A 7,603-nucleotide genomic window follows, 5' to 3' on the forward strand; every position below is an offset into this window, starting at 1 on the left:
AGAAAGGCCGTGAACTTGGAGGTCCTTGGACCTAATGGCCTCTGTAGAAACACCTTGAACTTGGAGGACATTGGACCTAATGGCCTCTGTAGAATGGCCGTGGACCTGATGGTCTCTGTAAGGGGGCCTTGGACATAATGACTTCTGTAGAAAGGCCTTGAACGTGGAGGACCTTGGACCTAAAGGACTCTGTAGGGGTGCCTTGAACCTGATGGCCTCTGTAGGAGGGCCTTGAACCTAATGGTGTCTGTAGGGGGGGCCTTGGACCTAATGGCCTCCGTAGGGGATCCTTGGACCTGATGGCCTCTGTAGGAGGGCCTTGGACCTAATGGCCTCTGTATGGATGCCTTGAACCTGATGGCCTCTGTAGGAGGGCTTTGGACCTAACAGCCCCTGAAACAGGACTTTAGAACTGACGGTTTCTGTATGGGGGCCTTGGACCTAATGGCCTCTGTAGAAGGGCCATGGACATGATGTATTCTGTAGGGGGGGACTTGCACCTAACGGCCTCTGTAGAAAGGCATTGAACTTGGAGGACCTTGGACCTAATGGACCCCGTAGGGGTGCCTTGAACCTGGCCTCCGTTTGGGGGACCGTGGACCTAATGGCCTCTGTAGAAGGGCCGTGGACCTGATGGCGTCTGCAGGGGATCCTTGGATCTGATGGCCTTTGTAGAAAGGCCTTGAACTTGCAGGACCTAATGGCCCCTGTAGGAGTGCCTGGAACCTGATGGCCTCTGTAGGATGGCCTTGAACCTAATGGTCCCGGAAGGAGGACTTTGGACCTGATGGCCTCTGTAGGGGGGCCTTACACCTAATGGACACTGTAGAAAGGCCTTGAACTCGGAGGACCTTGGACCTAATGGCCTCTGTAGAAAGGCCTTGAACTTGGAGGACCTTGGATCTAATGGACCCCGTAGGGGTGCCTTGAACCTGGGCTCAGTTTGGGGGACCGTGGACCTAATGGCCTCTGTAGAAGGGCCGTGGACCTGATGGCCTCTGCAGGGGATCCTTGAATCTGATGGCCTCTGTAGAAAGGCCTTGAACTTGGAGGACGTTGGACCTAATGGCCTCTCCAGTAGTGCCTTCAACCTGATGGCCTCTGTATGAGGGCCTTGAACCTAATGGTCCCTGAAGGAGGACTTTGAACCTGATGTCCTCTGTATGGGGTCCTTACACCTAATGGCCTCTGTAGAAAGGCCTTGAACCTGATGGCCTCTGTCAGAGGGCCTGGAACCTAATGCTGTCTGTAGGGGGGCCTTGGACCTAATGCCTCCGTAGGTGATCCTTGGACCTGATGGCCTCTGTAGGAGGGCCTTGGACCTGATGGCCTCTGTAGGACGGCCTTGAACCTAATGGTCCCTGAAGGAGGACTTTGGACCCGATGGCCTCTGTGGAAAGGCCTTGAACTTGGGGGACCTTGGACCTAATGGCCTCTGTAGGAGTGCCTTGAACCTGATGGACTCTGTAGGACGGCCTTGAACCTAATGGTCCCTGAAGGAGGACTTTGGACGTGATGGCCTCTGTAGGGGGGCCTTACACCTAATGGCCTCTGTAGAAAGGCCTTGAACTTGGAGAACCTTGGACCTAATGGGCTCTGTAGGGATGCCTTGAACCTGATGGCCTCTACAGGGGGGCCATGGACCTTATGACCCGTGGAGGAGTACTGTGTACCTGATGTCCTCTGTAGGGGGGGACTTGGATCTAACGGCCTCTGTAGAAAGGCCTTGAACTTGGAGGACCTTGGACCTAATGGCCGCTGAAGGAGGACTTTGGACCTGACGGTCACTGTATGGGGGGCCTTGGACCTAATGGCTTCTGTAGAAGGGCCGTGGACCTGATGGCTTCTGCAGGAGATCCTTGGACCTGAAGGCAACTATAGGGGGGCCTTGGACCTGATGGGCTCTCTTGGGGGGCTGTGGAGATAATGACCGCAGAAGGAGGAGTTTGGACCTGATGGGCTCTGTAGGGTGCCCTTGGACCTAAGAACCTTGGACCTGTAGAAGGGCCATGGACCTGATGGCCTCTGCAGGGGATCCTTGAATCTGATGGCCTCTGTAGAAAGGCCTTGAACTTGGAGGACATTGGACCTAATGGCCTCTCCAGGAGTGCCTTCAACCTGATGGCCTCTGTATGAGGGCCTTGAACCTAATGGTCCCTGAAGGAGGTCTTTGGACCTGATGTCCTCTGTATGGGGTCCTTACACCTAATGGCCTCTGTAGAAAGGCCTTGAACCTGATGGCCTCTGTCGGAGGGCCTGGAACCTCATGCTGTCTGTAGGGGGGCCTTGGACCTAATGGCCTCCGTAGGGGATCTTTGGACCTGATGGCCTCTGTAGGAGGGCCTTGGACCAACTGGCCCCTAAAGGACGACTTTGGACTCGATGGCCTCTGTGGAAAGGCCTTGAACTTGGAGGACCTTGGACCTAATGGCCTCTGTAGGGATGCCTTGACCCTGATGGCCTCTATAGGGGGGTCATGGACCTAATGACCCCTGGAGGAGGACTTTGGACCTGATGTTCTCCGTAGGGGGGAACTTGCACCTAATGGCCTCTGTACAAAGGCCTTGAACTTGGAGGACCTTGGACCTAATGGCCTCTGTAGGAGTGCTTTGAACCTGATGGCCTCTGTAGGAGGGCCTTGAACCTAATGGTCCGTGAAGGAGAACTTTGGACCTGATGGCCTCTGTAGGGGGGGCCTTGCACCTAATGACCTCTGTAGAATGGCCTTGAACGTGGAGGACCTTGGACCTAAAGGACTCTGAAGGGGTGCCTTGATCCTGATGGCCTCTGTAGGAGGTCCTTCAACCTAAAGGTGTCTGTAGGGGGGCCATGGACCTAATGGCTTCCATAGGGGATCCTTGGATCTGATGGCCTCTGTAGGACGGCCTTGGAGTAACTGGCCCCTGAAGAAGGACTTTGGACCTGATGTCCTCTGTAGCGGGGGACTTGCACCTTTCGGCCTCTGTAGAAAGGCCTTGAACTTGGAGGACCTTGGACCTAATGGCCTCTGTAGGGATGCCTTGAACCTGATGGCCTCTGTAGGACGGCCTTGGACCTAATAGATCCCTGAAGCAGGACTTTGGACCTGACGGTTTCTGTATGGGGGCCTTGGACCTAATGGCCTCTGTAGAAGGGCCATGGACCAGATGGCCTCTGAAGGAGATCCTTGGACCTGATGGCCACTATAGGGGGTCCTTGGACCTGATGGGCTCTCTTGGGAGGCCGTGGAGCTAATGGCCCCCGAAGGAGGACTTTGAACCTGATGGCCTGTGTAGGGTGCCCTTGGACCTAATGTCCTGTGTAGAAGGGCTGTGGACCTGATGCTCTCTGCAGGGGATCCTTGAATCTGATGGCCTCTGTAGAAAGGCCTTGAACTTGGAGGACGTTGGACCTAATGGCCTCTCTAGGAGTGCCTTGAACCTGATGGCCTCCGTAGGAGGGCCTTAAACCTAATGGTGTCTGTAGGGGGGCCTTGGACCTAATGGCCTCCGTAGGGATGCCTTGAACGTGATGGCCTCCGTAGGAGGGCCTTGGACCTAATGGTGTGTGTAGGGGGGCCTTGGACCTAATGGCCTCCGTAGGGGATCCTTGGACCTGATGGCCTTTGTAGGAGGGCCTTGGACCTACTGGCCCCTGAAGGAGGACTTTGGACCCGATGGCCTCTGTTGAAAGGCCTTGAACTTGGAGGACCTTGGACCTAATGGGCTCTGTAGGGATGGCTTGAACCTGATGGCCTCTATAGGGGGGCCATGGACCTCATGACCCCTGGAGGACGACTTTGGACCTGATGTCCTCTGGAGGGGGAGACTTGCACCTAACGGCCTCTGTAGAAAGGCCTTGAACTTGGAGGACCTTGGACCTAATGGCCCCTGAAGGAGGACTTTGGACCTGACCGTCGCTGTATGGGGGGCCTTGGACCTAACAGCCCCTGAAGCAGGACTTTGGACCTGACGGTTTCTGTATGGGAGCCTTGGACCTAAGGGCCTCTGTAGAAGGGCCATGGACCTGATGGCCTCTGCAGGAGATCCTTGGACCTGATGGCCACTATAGGGGGTCCTTGGACCTGATGGGCTCTCTTGGGGCGCCGTGGAGCTAATGGCCCCTGAAGGAGGACTTTGGACCGGATGTCCTGTGTAGGGTGCCCTTGGACCTAATGTCCTGTGTAGAAGGGCCGTGGACCTGATGGCTACTGCAGGGGATCCTTGCATCGGATGGCCTCTGTAGAAAGGTCTTGAACTTGGAGGACCTTGGATCTAAAGGACTCTGTAGGGGTTCCTTGAACCTGATGGCCTCTGTAGAAGGGCCGTGCACCTGATGGCCTCTGCAGGGGATCCTTGGACCTGATGGCCTCTGTAGAAGGGCCTTGAACTTGGAGGTCCTTGGACCTAATGGCCTCTGTAGGAGTGCCTTGAACCTGATGGCCTCTGCAGGACGGCCTTCAACCTAATGGTCCCGGAAGGAGAACTTTGGAACTGATGGCCTCTGTAGGGGAGATTGACACCTAATGCCCTCTGTAGAAAGGCCTTGAACTTGGAGGACCTTGGACCTAATGGCCTCTGTAGAAAGGCCTTGAACTTGGAGGACCTTGGACCTAATGGAATCCGTAGGGGTACCTTGAACCTGGGCTCCGCTTGGGGGACCGTGGACCTAATGGCCTCTGCAGGGGATACTTGGATCTGATGGCCTTTGTAGAAAGGCATTCAACTTGGACACCTTGGACCTAATGGCCTCTGTAAGGGTGCTTTGAACCTGATGGCCTCTGTAGGAGGGCCTTGAACCTAATGGTGTCTGTAGGGGTGCCTTGGACCTAATGGCCTCCATAGGGGATCCTTGGACCTGATGGCCTCTGTAGGAGGGCCTTGGACCTAATGGCCTCTGTAGGGATGCCTTGAACCTGATGGCCTCTGTAGGAGGGCTTTGGACCTAATAGCCCCTGAAGAAGGACTTTGGACCTGACTGTTTCTGTATAGGGGCCTTGGACCTAATGGGCTCTGTAGAAGGGCCACGGACCTGATGGCCTCTGCAGGGGATCCTTGGACCTGATGGACTCTGTAGAAAGGCCTTCAACTTGGAGGACCTTGATCCTAATGGCCCCTGTAGGAGCGCCTGGAACCTGATGGCCTCTGTAGGACGGCCTTGAACCTAATGGTCCCTGAAGGAGGACTTTGGACCTGATGGCCTCTGTAGGGGGGCCTTACACCTAATGGCCTCTGTAGAAAGGCCTTGAACTTGGAGGACCTTGGACCTAATGGCCTCTGTAGAAACACCTTGAACTTGGAGGACCCTGGACGTAATGGACTCCGTAGGGGTGCCTTGAACCTGGGCTCCGTTTGGGGGACCGTGTACCTAATGGCCTCCGTAGAAGGACCGTGGACCTGATGACCTCTGCAGGGGATCCTTGGATCTGATGGCCTTTGTAGAAAGGCATTGAACTTGGAGGACCTTGGACCTAATGGCCTCTGTAAGGGTGCTGTGAACCTGATGGCCTCTGTAGGAGGGCCTTGAACCTAATGGTGTCTGTAGGGGGTCCTTGGACCTAATGGCCTCCATAGGGGATCCTTGGACCTGATGGCCTCTGTAGAAACACCTTGAACTTGGAGGACCCTGGACCTAATGGACTCCGTGGGGGTGCCTTGAACCTGGGCTCCGTTTGGGGCACCGTGTACCTAATGGCCTCTGTAGAAGGACCGTGGACCTGATGACCTCTGCAGGCTATCCTTGGATCTGATGTACTTTGTAGAAAGGCATTGAACTTGGAGGACCTTGGACCTAATGGCCTCTGTAAGGGTGCTTTGCACCTGATGGCCTCTGTAGGAGGGCCTTGAACCTAATGGTGTCTGTAGGGGGACCTTGGACCTAATGGCCTCCGTAGGGGATCTTTCGACCTGATGGCCTCTGTAGGAGGGCCTTGCACCTACTGGACCCTTAAGGAGGACTTTGGACACGATGGCCTCTGTGGAAAGGCCTTGAACTTGGAGGACCTTGAACCTAATGGCCTCTGTAGGGATGCCTTGAACCTGATGGCCTCCATAGGGGGACCGTGGACCTAATGACCCGTGGAGGACGACTTTGGACCTGATGTCCTCTGTATGGGGGCCTTACACCTAATGGCCTCTGTAGAAAGGCCTTGAACCTGATGGCCTCTTTAGGAGCACCTTGAACCAACTGGCCACAGAAGGAGGACTTTGGACCCGATGGCCTCTGTGGAAAGGCCTTGAACTTGGAGGACCTTGGACCTAATGGCCTCTGTAGGGATGCCTTCAACCTGATGGCCTCTATACGGGGGCCGTGGTCCTAGTGACCCGTGGAGGACGACTTTGGACCTGATGTCCTCTGTATGGGGGCCTTACACCTAATGGCCTCTGTAGAAAGGACTTGAACCTGATGGCCTCTGTACCAGGGCCTTGAACCTAATGATGTCTGTAGGGGGGCCTTGGACCTAATGGCCTCCGTAAGGGATCCTTGGAGCTGATGGCCTCTGTAGGAGTGACTTGGATCAACTGGCCCCTGAAGGAGGACTTTGGTCGCAATGGCCTCTGTGGAAAGGCCTTGAACTTGGAGGACCTTGGACCTAATGGCCTCTGTAGGAATGCATTGAACCTGACAGCCTCTGTAGGACGGCCTTGAACCTAATGGTCCCTGAAGGAGGACTTTGGACCTAATGGCCTCTGTAGAGGGACCTTACACCTAATGGCCTCTGTCGAAAGGCCTTGAACTTGGAGGACCTTGGAACTAATGGCCTCTGTAGAAACACCTTGAACTTGGAGGAACCTGGACCTAATGGCCTCTGTAGAAAGGCCTTGAACTTGGAGGACCTTGGACCTAATGGACTCCGTAGGGGTGCCTTGAACTGGGGCTCTGTTTGGGGGACCGTGGACCTAATGGCCTCTGTGGAAGGGCCGTGGACCTGATGGCCTCTGTAAGGGTGCTTTGAACCTGATGGCCTCTGTAGGAGGGCCTTGAACCTAATGGTGTCTGTAGGGGGGCCTTGGACCTAATGGCCTCTCTAGGGGATCCTTGGACCTGATGTCCTCTGTAGGAGGGCCTTGAACCTAATGGCCTCTGTAGGGATGCCTTGAACATGATGACCTCTGTAGGAGGGCCTTGGACCTGATAGCCCCTGAAGGAGGACTTTGGACCTGACGGTTTCTGTATGGTGGCCTTAGAACTAATGGCCTCTGTAGAAGGGCCATGGACCTGATGGCCTCTGTAGGGGATCGTTGGACCTGATGGCCTCTGTAGGAGGGCCTTGGACCAACTGGACCCTGAAGGAGGACGTTGGACCCCATGACCTCTGTGGAAAGGCCTTGAACTTGGAGGACCTTGGACCTAATATCCTCTGTAGGAGTGCCTTGAACCTGTGGCCTCTGTAGGACGGCCTTGAACGTAATGGTCCCTGAAGCAGGACTTTGGACCTGATGGCCTCTGTAGAGGGGCCTTACATCTAATGGCCTCTGTCGAAAGGCCTTGAACTTGGAGGACCTTGGACGTAATGTGCTCTGTAGAAGCACCTTGAGCTTGGAGGAAATTGGACCTAATGGACCCTGTAGGGGTGACTTGAACCTGGCCTCAGTTTGGGGGACCGTGGACCTAATGCCCTCTG

Source organism: Vombatus ursinus, unplaced genomic scaffold, assembly GCF_900497805.2.
Source record: "Vombatus ursinus unplaced genomic scaffold, bare-nosed wombat genome assembly UNPS02004437.1, whole genome shotgun sequence".
NCBI classification, from domain to species: Eukaryota; Metazoa; Chordata; class Mammalia; order Diprotodontia; family Vombatidae; genus Vombatus; species Vombatus ursinus.